We start from the raw sequence: 14742 nt of genomic DNA, 5'->3' as shown, positions 1-14742 counted from the left end.
GTAATACAAAATCCTGTAAGTGAGGGAAAAACTAGATGAAAGGGTTCAGAATATTTTTTAGCTTTTGATATCTACTGTTATTTTGATTTCCAGAAAAACAGAGCAGTTTTTACACAGTAGTTCCTCTTAACCGTGACAGGCACTGATAGTCTGGGATGGGCGATGAAGGTAAGAGCTGACGAGGTGAGAAGAGGGACATGAGGTGTATCTGAGTTTTAGTTATAAACCTTGGTTGCTAGCTGTGACACCTTAGAAAAATTCCTTATCCTTTTTGAGTCTACTTCCTCATTTTTGTAGTGGGTTAATACGAATATTTAAATACCGTAAAGTGTTGTTAGGAAGCAGATGACATTATGCATATGAAACACTCATACATGGTAGCTTTTCAGTAAATGGTAGTACTGCTAGTAATAAATTAATATGTAAAAGTTAGAAAATTAACATTTGAGCATCTCCCCTGTCCTCCTATCTTAGTATTTTGCATAAGTTATGCAAATCTATTCCAGGTATATTTCCAGGTAGAAGGAACAGCAGGTACAAAAGCTTAAGAGTCTGAAAGAGCCCTGTGTGTTTGGAGCTGCTAGGATGTAACAGGACTAGTGGGAGATGAAACACGAAATGGTACATGAAGAACGATTTTTTTTTAAGGGTCATTCTAGACTGTGTTAAGAACCTTGAACTTTTTCTGTGCAACTATATAAAGGACTTTAAGAAAAGTGATTGACTTCAACTTTTGATTAGTGGTTTTAGTTTAATTAACAGAAAAACAGATGTGGTAGGCAAGAGTACAAAGGCACTGGTGATGGAGCTTCACCTCGGTCCAAGAATTTGGGAGATATATTTGAAGTTAAACTTGCAGGATCTACTATTTCTTTAAAGGGATGAAGACTTATGGCAGTTAATTAACTTTTTGCATGTAGGTAAGTCACCTAACTTATCTGAGTTTCATTTCCCTCTTTTTAAATTATTTTTATTTTAATGTTTATTCATTTTTGAGAGAGAGAGACACACAGAGTGTAAGTGGGGAGGGGCAGAGAGAGAGGGAGACACAGAATCCGGAAGCAGGCTCCAGGCTCTGAGCTGTCAGCACGGAGCCCGATGTGGGCTTGAACTCCCGAATCATGAGATCATGACCTGAGCTGAAGTCGGATGCTCAACTGACTGAGCCACCCAGGTGCCCCAGTTTCCCTCTTAAATTTGAAGGGGTTGTAGACCAGATTTCTGTTGCCCAGTGGCCATATGTAAACCCAACTTACATGCTTATCGTTAGACCCTATAGTTTACATGTAGGTCCACTCATGAGAACATTGTCTGAGAAACTCCTTGGTTTGCATTATTTCTCTCCTGATTCAGCTTCTAAATTCACAGATGGTATAACTGCCTCTACTTCTGGGGTGTGCACTAGCCCCCAGCAGAGAATCCCTCTGCCAGTTAGACATAACTTATCTTAGACGAGAAACTTTCCTGATGTTGAAAACATGCGGAAACAAGCTTTGTAGGGGGAATTTTTTTTAGACGTTTTTTAGAAATCCTTATTGAACAAATTGTAACGCCTTTCAAGGACTGTACTTCTCTATGACTATTTTACAAATAACAGTGGCAAGAAAAAAAACAGTTCATTTTTTTAAATCTCCCTAAAATTTGAACATTTTTTGTTCCCATATTCTTTACTAATTTACTTTTATTGTAATGTTTCTAATACTGTTAATTACTGCTTTATGTTTTGCGTTGATTTTGGCAACTTCACATTGTTAGTAAGTGTTCAGATAGACTTAATTACCACAGGTTAATGGGAAGTTATTGTTTGGATTTATATTGCATCTTAATAACATCTGCTCCTCTCATGTTCCTCTAATGAAAAGCTTCGGTTCTAATAACTTAATATTTTGAAGGATTATTATGAGATAGGAAAAATAATAGACTGATGCTTTTTTCCCTAACACTGCTGTGAAGTTTTGATTGTACAACTTAACCTACATGTAAAATGGAAGCATCGATGCAGTAGCATCCCCATTTTCTAACTGTGCAACTGTAGCCTTGCATTTTAGCTCTGTGAATGTTGAAATACTAAAAGAAATAGAATGGATGGTAATTCTAACACTTCAGACTAGTTCTTAGTTGATGCGATTGACTAGTTTTACTGGACTGAATTCTTTTTTTTAAAGTTCCTTATTAAATATGTGTGTTAATTAGATTAGCGATTGCTTAGTTGCTTCCTCTTAATGGTCCTTTGGGACCCTTTGCTTTGTCTCATACAAATCAAATTTGTCCGGTAAAAAATTTGGAATTCATGTAACCTACCCCACAAGGTTTTTTTAGGATGTTCTTTGACCCACTAAAAGCATATGAAAAAGTTTGCCTGTCCCTGTGATTATTGCTAGAGAGCTTATTGCTTTTATTAGATTTCTAAAGGGGATCAAAATATTAATGATTAAAAATGAGTGCTATGAAATGTAGTCTGGCAAGTTGGCTTGATAAGGCTATGCATTAAATTGTACTAGCAATACCAGTTACTAAAAATTATATTAGTTTTCTGCTCTTGATTTGAAGTTTAGTTTTTATATAGCTTCGCAAACTTAAAATGAAACAAAGAAGTCACAGAGTAAGTGTATTAGAAGTTCTTTATTTTAATCCTTTCATTTTTTCTTCTATTACTTCCACTCTAGATTCATGTTACCTAAGAGAGTGAGAAACTTAACCAAATCACTCTGCCTCGGTTTGCTTTGTCACCTTTTTTTTTTTTTTTTTTTTTGATTTAACTTTATTTTTTATTTTTTAAAATTTATATCCAAATTAGTTAGTATATAGTGAAGCAATGATTTCAGTAGATTCCTTAATGCCCCTTACCCATTTAGCCCATACCCCCTCCCACAACCCCTCCAGCAACCCTCAGTTTGTTCTCTGTATTTAAGAGTCTTTTTTCTGTTTTGTCCCCTTCCCTGTTTTTATATTATTTTTGCTTCCCTTCCTTTATGTTCATCTGTTTTGTCTCTTTAAAAGTCCTCATATGAGTGAAGTCATGTGATTTTTGTCTTTCTCTAATTTCACTTAGCATAACACCCTCCATTTCCATCCACGTAGTTGCAAATGGCAAGATTTCATTCTTTTTGATTGCTGAGTAATACTCCATTGTGTATATATATACCACATTTTTTTTTTCAACGTTTATTTATTTTTTGGGACAGAGAGAGACAGAGCATGAACGGGGGAGGGGCAGAGAGAGAGGGAGACACAGAATCGGAAACAGGCTCCAGGTTCCGAGCCATCAGCCCAGAGCCCGACGTGGGGCTCAAACTCCCGGACCGCGAGATCGTGACCTGGCTGAAGTCGGACGCCTAACCGACTGCGCCACCCAGGCGCCCCTATACCACATTTTCTTTATCCATTCATCCGTCGGTGGACATTTGGGCTTTTATAAAAAGGTCTCACAGACCACGAGATCCTGACATGAGCTGAAGTCAGAAGCAACTGAGCCTCTGACTTCTGCTCAGCTCATGATCTCGTGGTTTGTGAGTTCGAGCCCGGCGTCGGGCTCTGTGCTGACAGCTTAGAGCCTGGAGCCTGCTTCAGATTCTGTGTGTTTGTGTGTGTGTGTCTCTCTCTGCCCCTCCCCTGCTCACTCTTTCTCTCAAAAATAAAATAAACATTAAAAAATTAAAAAAAAAATACAGAGATTAAACGTAGTTGCCAGAGGTGAAGTGGGTGGGGGATGGGTGAAAGACTAAAGGGGATTAAGAGTATGCGTATTGTGAACACTGAGTAATATATAGAATTGATGAATCACTATATTCACTATGAATCACTATAGTGATGAATCACTATATACCTGAATCTAATATAACACTGTTATGTTAATTACACTTCAGTTAAAAAAATTTAAAAATTTAAAAAAGTCTCATGAATTCCTATTCTAACAAAATACACATTAAAAAGAAAAAATAACTCCGTAATAATTGCTGATAATCTGCATGTAATCTCACAAATAAAAAGGAAGAAGAGGTAAATAGGATTATAAAAACACCTTTTTCCCATCTAAAAATATTAAATCTGTTTACGAAAAGAAGCTTCAATGGGGTTTATGTGTATCAGCTACCTTATTAAAGGTATGTTTTATGGGGTATGCCATGAGTTATTAGTATAACTTTGAATAGGTGTAAAACATGTTTAACTTTTAACATGAACTTTATGGGAGGAATTGTTTAGAGTAAAATATCCAAATTTGAAATAAAAGGAGTGCATCCATAATTGGTTTACTCTTTCTCACAGTTTGTTGATAATCAGTATGTCTGGTGGTAGATCTGAAAGTATTTATAGAGAATCTAAAGAATATGAAATAAAATTTTCATGTGATATGGGTAAGAAGTAGTAAAAAAAAAGGATGTAGAACTATTTAATTACAAATTTTCTTATAGTTTGCTTATAAATTTAATTATAATTTTTTATATTTCTATTTTTGTAAATGGAACATTATTGTAGTGTAAATAATTGTTTATTCTGCATTATCACCTGAGTGTTTGATGAATTAATCTTGAAAACAAAACAAGTTTCTTGGGAAACTTAGTAAGTCAATTGTTAAGAAAATATATTCAGTAACAGTACATTTTGCATGATCAGTTACACATGCTAATTTGCAATAAGATTCTTTGTGGTATTTTCTGTTGTCCTATCTTCAAGTTCACGTATTCTTCCCTCAGATTTGTCAAGTCTGCTGATCATACCATTAAAGGCATTGTTCATTCTGTTACTATGTTTTTGGTTTCTACCATTTGTTTGATTCCTTCTCATAGTTTAAGTCTCTTTGCTGAAATTATCTGATCTTACACATTTTCTACCTTTTTCATTGGACTCTTTTCTTTAATGCACTGATGATAGTTATTTTCACATAGTGCCAACATCTGTGTCATACTGAATTTAGTTTAATGATTGCTTTGTCTCCTCAGATTGGTTTTCCCTGAATGCCTTGTCATATTTGGTTAAAAGCCATACGTTGTGTAGGACAGTAGGTACTGAGGGAAATATTTTTTATGCTGTGGGTGAGCCTGCTTTTCATTCCTACAGACTTCATTGTGGGGGTTGTGTTAATGTAGTCATGATTGAGGTTGTTTTGAAGTTTGTTGTTGCTACGATTACCCTCAGAGCACCATATTCTCGTGATACTTTGTGTGTAGAATATTGGCTGCTTTGCCAGAGGATTTTTCTCAGTGTGTTCTCTGCTGAGGTTTTGGTCTGCTCTTTGCATTGTTTCCCAGAACAAATCTGTCTCTTGTAGTAATCCTTGCTATATTCCTTTTTAATCTTATTTCTTAGTGCTTGTTTATGTGGTGGGGTGGTTATGAGAGGAAGGACATTCTTTGAAGTTTGGATTAATCCTCAGTCCAAGTTTGGTCCTATGAACCTAGGTCTTGGAGTTGTGGACTTCACAGTTCTTTCTGCCCATCTTCTTTTTTTTTTTTTTAATTTTTTTTTTCAACGTTTATTTATTTTTGGGACAGAGAGACAGAGCATGAACGAGGGAGGGGCAGAGCGAGAGGGAGACACAGAATCGGAAACAGGCTCCAGGCTCTGAGCCATCAGCCCAGAGCCTGACGCGGGGCTCGAACTCACGGACCGCGAGATCGTGACCTGGCTGAAGTCGGACACTCAACCGACTGCGCCACCCAGGCGCCCCTTTCTGCCCATCTTCTAAATGTCATGCTAGCATATGTTTCTGACCTTCCCCTGAGAGTAAAACACTTTGTTTTCTGTTCCTCTCCCTCAACTGCAGTTACTTTCTACCAGTGCCCTCAGACCACCCCTCCTCCCCATCCATTTCTCTACAGACTAATGCTTTTGTTCTTTAGAGGACATAGTAGGTGTGTATCTGACAAATCTGAGGGGAGAATACGTGAACTTGAAGATAGGACAACAGAAAATACCACAAAGAATCTTATTGCAAATTAGCATGTGTAACTGATCATGCAAAATGTACTGTTACTGTATGTATTTTCTTAACAATGGCTTTAGGAAATGGTTGTGTTTCCAAGATTTTAGAAAAGTTTGGAAGAGCATACTTCACCCGTCTCCCAGTGTTTATGGCTGCAGGGGCCTCATACTTTTGTACTAGCCACCTTGTAGCATTTTGTTAAACGCTAACTTAATCTTCCCACTGGCTTGTCCAGCTATTTCTGTTTCAGGTAAGCAAATACAGTAAAACCATGGTTTGTGTGCATAATTCCTTCTGGAAACATGCTTGTGATCCAAAGCACTTGTATATCAAAGCGAAATTCCCCATAAGAAATAATGGAAACTCAGATGATTTGTTCTGCAACCTAAAAATATTCATATAAACAGGATTAAATACTGTAATATAAGACAAAATAATAAAATACAAAATAGTAAGAATAAACAAATTAACCTGCACTTACCTTTGAAAACCTTTGTGGCTGGTATGAGGGAGACAAAAGAGAGGAGGGTTATTGTGTAGGACGACTTCCACTATCACTAACAGAATCACTGCTATCTACTGGCTCATTGGAATCTTTTTCTGCGTGGGGGCCACTGTATACGCTCACATGGATGTTGACTACAGTACCGTATTAATCAATTCTTGTCATATGCTGTATTTAATGTAACTGGCAATAAGGCAGCAGGGAAAAGGGTCTACATCTGCAGGTAGCCTGACCTGGAATGAAGCAAGGCATTCCTAAACTGACTCTTGTACAGAAAAGCAAGGGACTGTCCATAAGTGCCTTGAAGTGACAAAAAGTACACTACTGCCAGTTGTGGGCACCTTCCAACGTTCTGAAAAATCACTGATTTCTGCCAAACACCACAGCCTGAGACCAAGCATCTGAGCATGGGAAATGATCACCCACAATCCTGCAGACAGAGAGAGAGAGAGAGAGAGAGAGAGAGAGAGAGAGAGAGAACCATCAGCCCAGTTGTGATCATGTGACATTTGGTGTCAGGTCCTACTCATATCGCAAGACCTCACTCGTTTATCAAGTTAAAATTTATTAAAAATGTTTGTTCGTCTTCTGGAACACTTGCAGAACAAGTTGCTCGCATCCCAGGTTTTACCGTACTCTGGTATTCTCTCTCCATGCAGGCGCCAGTTTCTTCTGGTTTTAGATTGTTTCGCCTGTGATTCAGTTCTTTAATAGGTTCAAGAAATGTCATTAATTAGCAGTAGTTCAGCTTTTTTCTTGCAATCATAGGGGCATTGCTCTTTCCAGCTTTCTCCATCTCTAAGCTCAGCTCTCTAGGTTTTAGTACTTGCATTACTTCTACAGATATATGGGGTTTTAACGTTCACTTTTAATTATCTTAGACTTCTTGCTATTTAAATTTGTGTATTCTCAGCATATTTCAGAACTATGTTAATAGTAATAGGCCTTTTATTTCTTATAACATTTTAGGGATAATTACCTTTTGCAAAATATGGTTTATAATGTATGTTCATCTATAATCACCCCTCCCCGCCATACCACATGTAGTCATTTAGTTGAGTGACAGAAGTAATCTCAATTACAAAAGACAATTCAGTATCTGAATTGTTAGTAGCAATGAAACCATTTATCTGAAATTTGTTTTCTAATGAAAGTCTCAAGACCTATTTAGCCAGGAACAAGAATTTTTGAAGTGTGAGGAAAATACTGATGGTATCTAGAAGTTGTGACGTGACAGGATCTTAACCATTAGGATTTTTAATTATTTAGTCTCAGATAAGGAAAGTTTCTAGGAAGTTTGCCAGGCTTCTTACATGTAGCTGACAGTTGTGAAGACACTTTTATGGCAATTTGGTATTTTACTTACGAGTCGAGGGAATTCCTGTGGAAGTTCAGACAATATAGACTGTTGCGGTGATTTACTACAACATGAAAAATGTTGGATTGTTTTCAGTTTTATTAAATGCAGTCCTATTCTTCAGTAATCCCTAAATTTAAAATCAAATCTACGTAAGTACAAAGTTTTGACCATTAAAGAATGGAGTCTTAGAAATGTAAAAACAAGTTTGGTGCATGTCTAAGCACAAATCTGATCTCATTTCCCTCTCAATTTTGATTCCATATTCTGTTCTGTCCCCTGCTACTCTGTCATGTAGCGCTGCTAGTTCAGGCTTTCATCATCCCCTGCCATTACCTAATAGTCCCAGGCTAATTTACCTGAGCTATTTAAAATGCTCAGTCATGTCCTGTGATTATAGAATAAAATATAAGCTTCTTTATGTGACATTTAACACCCTCCTTTATCAAGCCCCTACCCACTTCTTCAGCATGGTCACCTGCCACTTACATAGGCACATTCTGCACTCCGGCAACACTGAACTGATTAAAGACCCTCAAACACCCCATCATGGTTTGTTTGTTTGTTTGTTTGTTTGTTTGTTTATTAACCCTTGTGCCTTTGACCTTGCTGCTCACTGTGCCCACATGCCCTTTTCTTTCCTGTTTGTTACATATTAGAATGTCATTAGACAGGAAGTCTTTTAAGTACGGTGCTGAGTTTTGTAACTACACAAGTAGTAGAGTGTTGAGTAGATGACTACCATTAGATTTCCTTACCTTTTGGCCTTTGTAGAAATGAATTCTATAACATGTCTAATGGGGTGTCCTTCAAACTTTTTTAATACTTCTGGTGACAAGGAGCTCCTGCTGCACAAGGAAGCCCATTATATTTTCCCGTGACTTCAAGTCTTACAATGTTGGCCCATAAGACAGCTCTTACTTTTTCCCATCACCTCAGAAACGGTAAATATTTAAAAAAATGTGTAATATTTAAGAACCTGTAACTCCACATGCAGTAAAAGTCAACATCTTCTAGTTTTCTTTGTGTTAACCCACTCTTTACCTCAGTCTTATTGAATCCTTTGCAGGAATAACATCACTTGAAAATAGAGGTGAAGAGTTTGGGACACCTGGGTGGCTCTGTTGATAAAGCATCCAACTTCAGCTCCGGTTGTGATCTCACATTTCATGAGTTTGAGCCCTGCATTGGGCTCTCAGCACAGAGCCCGCTTTGGATCCTCTGGATCCTCTGTCCCCTTCTCACGCTGCTCCTCCCCCACTTGCGCACATGCGCGCGCGCTCTCTCTCTCTCTCTCTCTCTCTCTCTCTCTCTCTCTCTCTCAAAAATAAACATTAAAAAAGAACAAGGAAATAGAGGTGAAGAGTTCAAATCTGCATTCTGTGAAGTTGTGCCCATGTCATGTATTTTCCTTTGGTATGGACTAGTTTAAAATGTGGGAAAAGGAGCATGAAGAAAAGAGAATAGGACATTTATTAGTACTCAGATTTTCATTTTATTTCATTTTATTTTAAATTTTCATAGATTCCCATTTATGAAATTAAGTTTTCTACTAAACTACTGTGAGCTACTTCTGTAGTTCGAATTCCGGTACTGATAACTGAGTAAATTTATATAGATTATGTAAAAGTATTAAAACAAGCTTTAGGTATATGATCATTTTCACTGAACTCAGAAGCCTCATTAGATTAAAAACTATTGTCCTGTTTATCTTGGTCTTGTTTTGGCCTTGGCATGGGATCAGGTAAATAGGCACTCAGTAATGGTTTTGTTGTTGTTGTTGTTATTGTTGTTTGTTTTAACAAGTAAATCTTTCCTCTCCACTTCCCTCTCAACAACCTCTTAACCAATAGCAGAAAAATGCAGACTTCTCCTTTCTCTGAATTCAACATCTATAGACAGTTTTTAATATCTGTACTAGTGTTTTTTCAAAGTATGATCTTACTGATCATCTATTTCAGAATTATTAATTACCTGAGATTTGTATTAAAAATGCGAGTTTCTAGACCTCAGACTTATTAAGTTAGAGTTTCTGAGGGTGAGAGCCAGGAACATCCATTTTGTTGTTGTTGCTATTGTATCTTTATGAAATGCATAGTTCTCTTCTTTCCTTTTATTAAGTAGCCTAGAATTACATGGGAGAAGCAGAGATCCCATCCCCAGCACATCCAGTCTTGATCTCACTGGAAATTTCTAGTAATGTTTATAATTTATAATAATGTTTATAATAATGTTCATATCTGGGAGGGTGGAAAGAGGTGTTCCAGCAGTGGCCACTACAGACCTGCGTTCTTCATTTCACAGGAGTCATTAGGTATTACTATCTTAAACCCTTCCAAGAGCAACATAAGGAGGCTTTCTTTTTTTTTTTTTTTTAATATTTATTTATTTTTGAGACAGAGAGAGACAGAGCATGAATGGGGGAGGGGCAGAGAGAGAGGGAGACACAGAATCGGAAGCAGGCTCCAGGCTCTGAGCCATCAGCCCAGAGCCTGACGCGGGGCTCGAACTCACGGACCGTGAGATCGTGACCTGAGCTGAAGTCGGACGCTCAACCGACTGAGCCACCCAGGTGCCCCAAGGAGGCTTTCTAAGTTCCCAGGAAGTCAGTCACTTTGGAAGATGTTTTAAGGACCAACTCCAAGGGAAACATTGGGTAATAGGCTGGGATTCTTTCTGATTTCCTCAGTAACAAAAATGCAGTCTAGAAGATTCTTGTAGTGCTTGTAGCAAATCAAGATCTTAAAGCTGGAGTTAAAGACCTGTCTTTCAAAAGGTGGCAGTGGTGACAGCAGGGCATAGAGCTTTCGTGCCTTTTCTGGGCTCTGCGCTTGGTGTGGAGCCTGCTTAAGACTCTCTCCCTCTCCCTCTGCTCCTCCCCTGCTTGCATGCACATAGTCTCCCTCTCTCAAAATACAATTAAAAAAAAAAAAAAAAAAAAGTAAGTTTGCTCATTGCCCAGTACTGTTCCTTTTCTTGCCTGGAACTGTGTTCACATTGTTCGTAATAAATCTGTGTTGCCTTGCTCTCCCTCTCCCACTTACCTAAATCCTCTCATCCTTTCCCAGCCCCATCCCTACTTTTTTGTTCCTGTTAACCGTTTCATCTCTATGCTTTCTGGTTTCTAAGTTACTGATACACCTACAGAATGCATTTTGCCAGCTGCCATTCAAGTGTATTATTCTCTAATTGTACTTTATTTAGCGTTGCCCCTGTTTATTCCTTGCTTCTAGTTTGAGAGCAAAAAATATCAACATGTGCAGCTACTGTAATAAGAGCTACTTAGTGCTCTAGGAAAGAGTTAAGATAACATTTGAGTCTGCTTAAGCTAGGGAGCCTACTTTATGTTTTTTGTCAATTTTATAAGATCATGAACATGGTGACTGATATATTCAGATAGTCATACTGCAGTCAGCTGCCTTTTAATTGTAAAGAAATTTAGGTTATAGTGTTTTAATAACTGCCACTTATTTGGTGCCTATAATATTCCGTTTCCTTTTTGGTTAGATGCTTTACTTGGTTTCTTTTGAGTCTTTAAAAATTCTGTGAAGCACCTAAAATTACCTGTTTTATTGTTGAAGAAATTGAGTCTCCAAGAAGGTGAAGCAGTGCTATGGCAGAACTGAAATGCAGTCTGGGGCCCCATGTCTTACATTCATTGCTGTTTGTCATGTGTTATGTGGTAGCCCTGGAGCAGCACCGAACTCTCCAGACGGTTTTGCCAGAGTGTTCTGGAGGGTTGTGCAGATAGCACCCTTCGAAATGCACACTCGATGGTCAGAGGCCCTCCGTGGTATACACCAAGTAATTGTTTTCTGTCAGCTGTGTGATTGCAAGCACATTGTTCGTGAGCTTTATTCAGGAGAGCATCCAAGGTGCAGAGGTATTGATACGTGAGGGAAGTTGTGGGTGTCTGGAGATATTATTTGAGTTGTTGTGGCAAGGAAACTTAAGTTGATTAGGGCTAGATAATGAGAAGGGAGAAGAGTTTGGAAACCACTGGGAATGAAGGGAAGGTGGTGAGTGATTTTTGGGGGGTATATCTCAATCCTCCTTTCCTTGTACATGTTCTTTACAACCTTTGTTCCTAGAGTAAAGATCACTTTGACTTTATATGGTTTAATGGTTCTTTTTCCATTATCTGTCTGAATCCTGTTTTTTTTTTTTCTCTAGTTTATTTGAATGCATTAAAGTGTATTTAAATGAGAATCTGCTGCAGTCAGGAAATTGCTGTAGGAAAGACTGGATAACAAAAGGCTTCTTAATAACGAAGCGCACCAAAAATGGAACCTGCAGGAACCAACCATGTGGACAAATGGAAAAATACCTTTTGTCTACAAATTGCAGTGATCCTACATAAACATGGAGGTCTCTGTCTGGCTTAGGGCAGCTGACTAAGTCCGATCGTTCCCCTCCATACAGCCTTAGAAACCAGCATTCCAAGTACTGCTTTCGTGCCATTTTGTTCAATATCTGTGACAGTTAAGTGTGCTGGAGTTTTAATAGACAACCAAGTGAGGTTACTTCTGTATCCGTCTTTTTTTTTTTTTTTTCTTTTTACTTAGTAGTTGTGCATTTTATTATTTTTTATTTTTTTACCCTTTTATTTAATTTATTTTTTTAAATTTACATCTAAGTTAGCATATAGTGCAACAATGATTTCAGGAGTAGATTCCTTAATGCCCCTTACCCATTTAGCCCATCCCCCCTCCCACAACCCGTCTAGCAACCCTGTTTGTTCTCCATATTTAAGAGTCTCATATGTTTTGTCTCCCTCCCTGTTTTTATATTATTTTTGCTTCCCTTCCCTTATGTTCATCTGTTTTGTGTCTTAAAGTCCTCATATGAGTGAAGTCATATGGTATTTGCCTTTCTCTGACTGATTTCCCTTAGCATAATACCCTCTAGTTCCATCCACGTAGTTGCAAATGGCAAGATTTCATTCTTTTTGATTGCCGAGTAATATTCCATTATGTGTATATACCACATCTTCTTTATCCATTCATCTGTTGATGGGCATTTGGGCTCTTTCCATATTTTGGCTATTGTTGATAGTGCTGCTACAAACATTGGGGTGCATGTGTCCCTTCAGAACAGCACACCTGTATCCCTTAGATAAATACCTGGTAGTGCAATTGCTGGGTCAAAGGGTAGTTCTACTTTTAATTTTTTGAGGAACTTCCATACTGTTTTCCAGAGTGGCTGCACCAGTTTGCATTCCCACCAGCAGACTCCTGCATCCATCTTAACTAGTTTTTAGATATTTTATGGTCTTAAAAATAGGTTTCATTTGTTTGTTTGATTAAGCCAAGGGAATGAATATAGAAATACTTTTTTTCCGAGAGACCACATTGACTTAATTAATCAGGGTTATCAGTAGAGGTCAGTCAGTATTTTAGAGATGAAGAAGCTGATCAGGGGTAACTTCCATGAAGTTTTTCTCATTAAAAATTGATTTGTCATTAAGAAAGTGACTGTTCCAAAATACAGTTTATGTGATTTTTTAAGTCTATAAAAAATTTTAGGAATGACCATTACTGGGGTAAATCTAGCTACTAAGTATTAATTTCTTAGCACTATATTTGAATTCTTAGATTTTTTTCAGGGTGTGTGTTCTGTCAGCAGGGGAGGGGTGGATAGCAGCGGAGGGAGCTGCAGTGGCATTTCTAATGCCCTGAGGTGTGGTACACAGCACCAGGGTGTGCTGTAAGCAGGCCACACTGCTGGGTTTATTTATAACTAATTGTGTGAGGATCTGTCCTTGTTTGTGGTTCTGAAATCCCCATATATTTCTTAACGCTGAGCAATTATTGTATCAGACAGTTGTTGAATAGCCTTATTTTTTGAAACTCTTTAGAAGTCATTAGTCTACTCTGGTCTTCATTTTGATGAACGATTTTAAGATTTCCTACTCACTTGTATTATTTGTGCTCTGCTTAGTTACATGAGAAATTCAAATCTAGATTCAAGACCCTTCACTAAAATGACCTCTTACTAAAAATTCTGAACACACATATTATCGAGGCTTAATTCAAAAGGGAAAGGAATGTCTTATGACTGAATCTATCTTAGGATTTGTTTATAAATATATTTGAGAGGTGTCTCCACCACTCCATCATTTTCTGGGATGTTTCAGCCGAGGCCGAGAAATGTAGTACTTAACCAGGTGTTCTTAAATACTTTGCAGTGTCTCCGTCATTTTGAACCTGCTTGCTACCATGTTCTTCCATTTCATCTTCCCTGTAGTTCTGTGTGTGCTCTCCCCCTTTTGCTGCCAGATCATATATGCCCCTTACTCCTCCACAAACTCCAGTAAATCTAGTAGATGACAGCTGGCTTCTACTCAAACCAGATACATGAATATAGGAATCAAGTGACCCTCATATATGACACATCAAAGCTGACATAGTAATTAGAGATGGATTTATTTGAATGTGAAGGCAAGTACATATTTTGTACACTGCCCTAGTACCATCAGTTACCCATTCTTCTTTGTGGAAGCTCAGAATTCGATCCTCACAATATAAACTTAAGTCCCATTAGAAGGTGGAATATGTATTGTCTCTTTACTGTTATACTTAAAGACTAGATAGAATTTTATCTACTTTTATGGCCATGGATATGCTAAAATCAGGGGCAGTCACAGAAGTAATGGCATAGCTATATTAATTTTCTTCTGCTAGGTTGGTGCCTGTTCCTGTTGTTAAATAGTTTTAATATCCACCCCTGAGAACAGTATGTGTTATGTATGCTCTAAATGTGAACACAGGTTCCTGTGGATACCAAATTTAAAAAGGTCTTAACAGGAAACAGGAAGTTTGAGGTAGAGAGGCGAGATGATAATCTGGTGATTCCGGTGGAGGTAGATTCTTGGCAGAGGTGGATCTCCTTCCAGTTCCTTCCTCTGTGTGTATGTGTTTCTGTCTATGCATTTCCGAATTGACACTTAGACATGAT

General features: G+C 37.9%; 1 protein-coding gene and 1 non-coding gene across 5 annotated transcripts in view; both read left to right on the top strand.

The window, feature by feature from the left end:
* COP1 (COP1 E3 ubiquitin ligase) overlaps positions 1–14742 on the top strand; it is a 259243-nt gene that overhangs the window by 223198 nt on the left and 21303 nt on the right. The window lies entirely within an intron of this gene.
* On the top strand, positions 12068–12208 carry LOC111558457. The gene has a single exon (XR_002739365.1).

Source organism: Felis catus, chromosome F1 (assembly GCF_018350175.1).
Source record: "Felis catus isolate Fca126 chromosome F1, F.catus_Fca126_mat1.0, whole genome shotgun sequence".
In the NCBI taxonomy this organism is placed as follows: domain Eukaryota; kingdom Metazoa; phylum Chordata; class Mammalia; order Carnivora; family Felidae; genus Felis; species Felis catus.
This window is presented reverse-complemented; position numbering and strand designations above follow the sequence as displayed.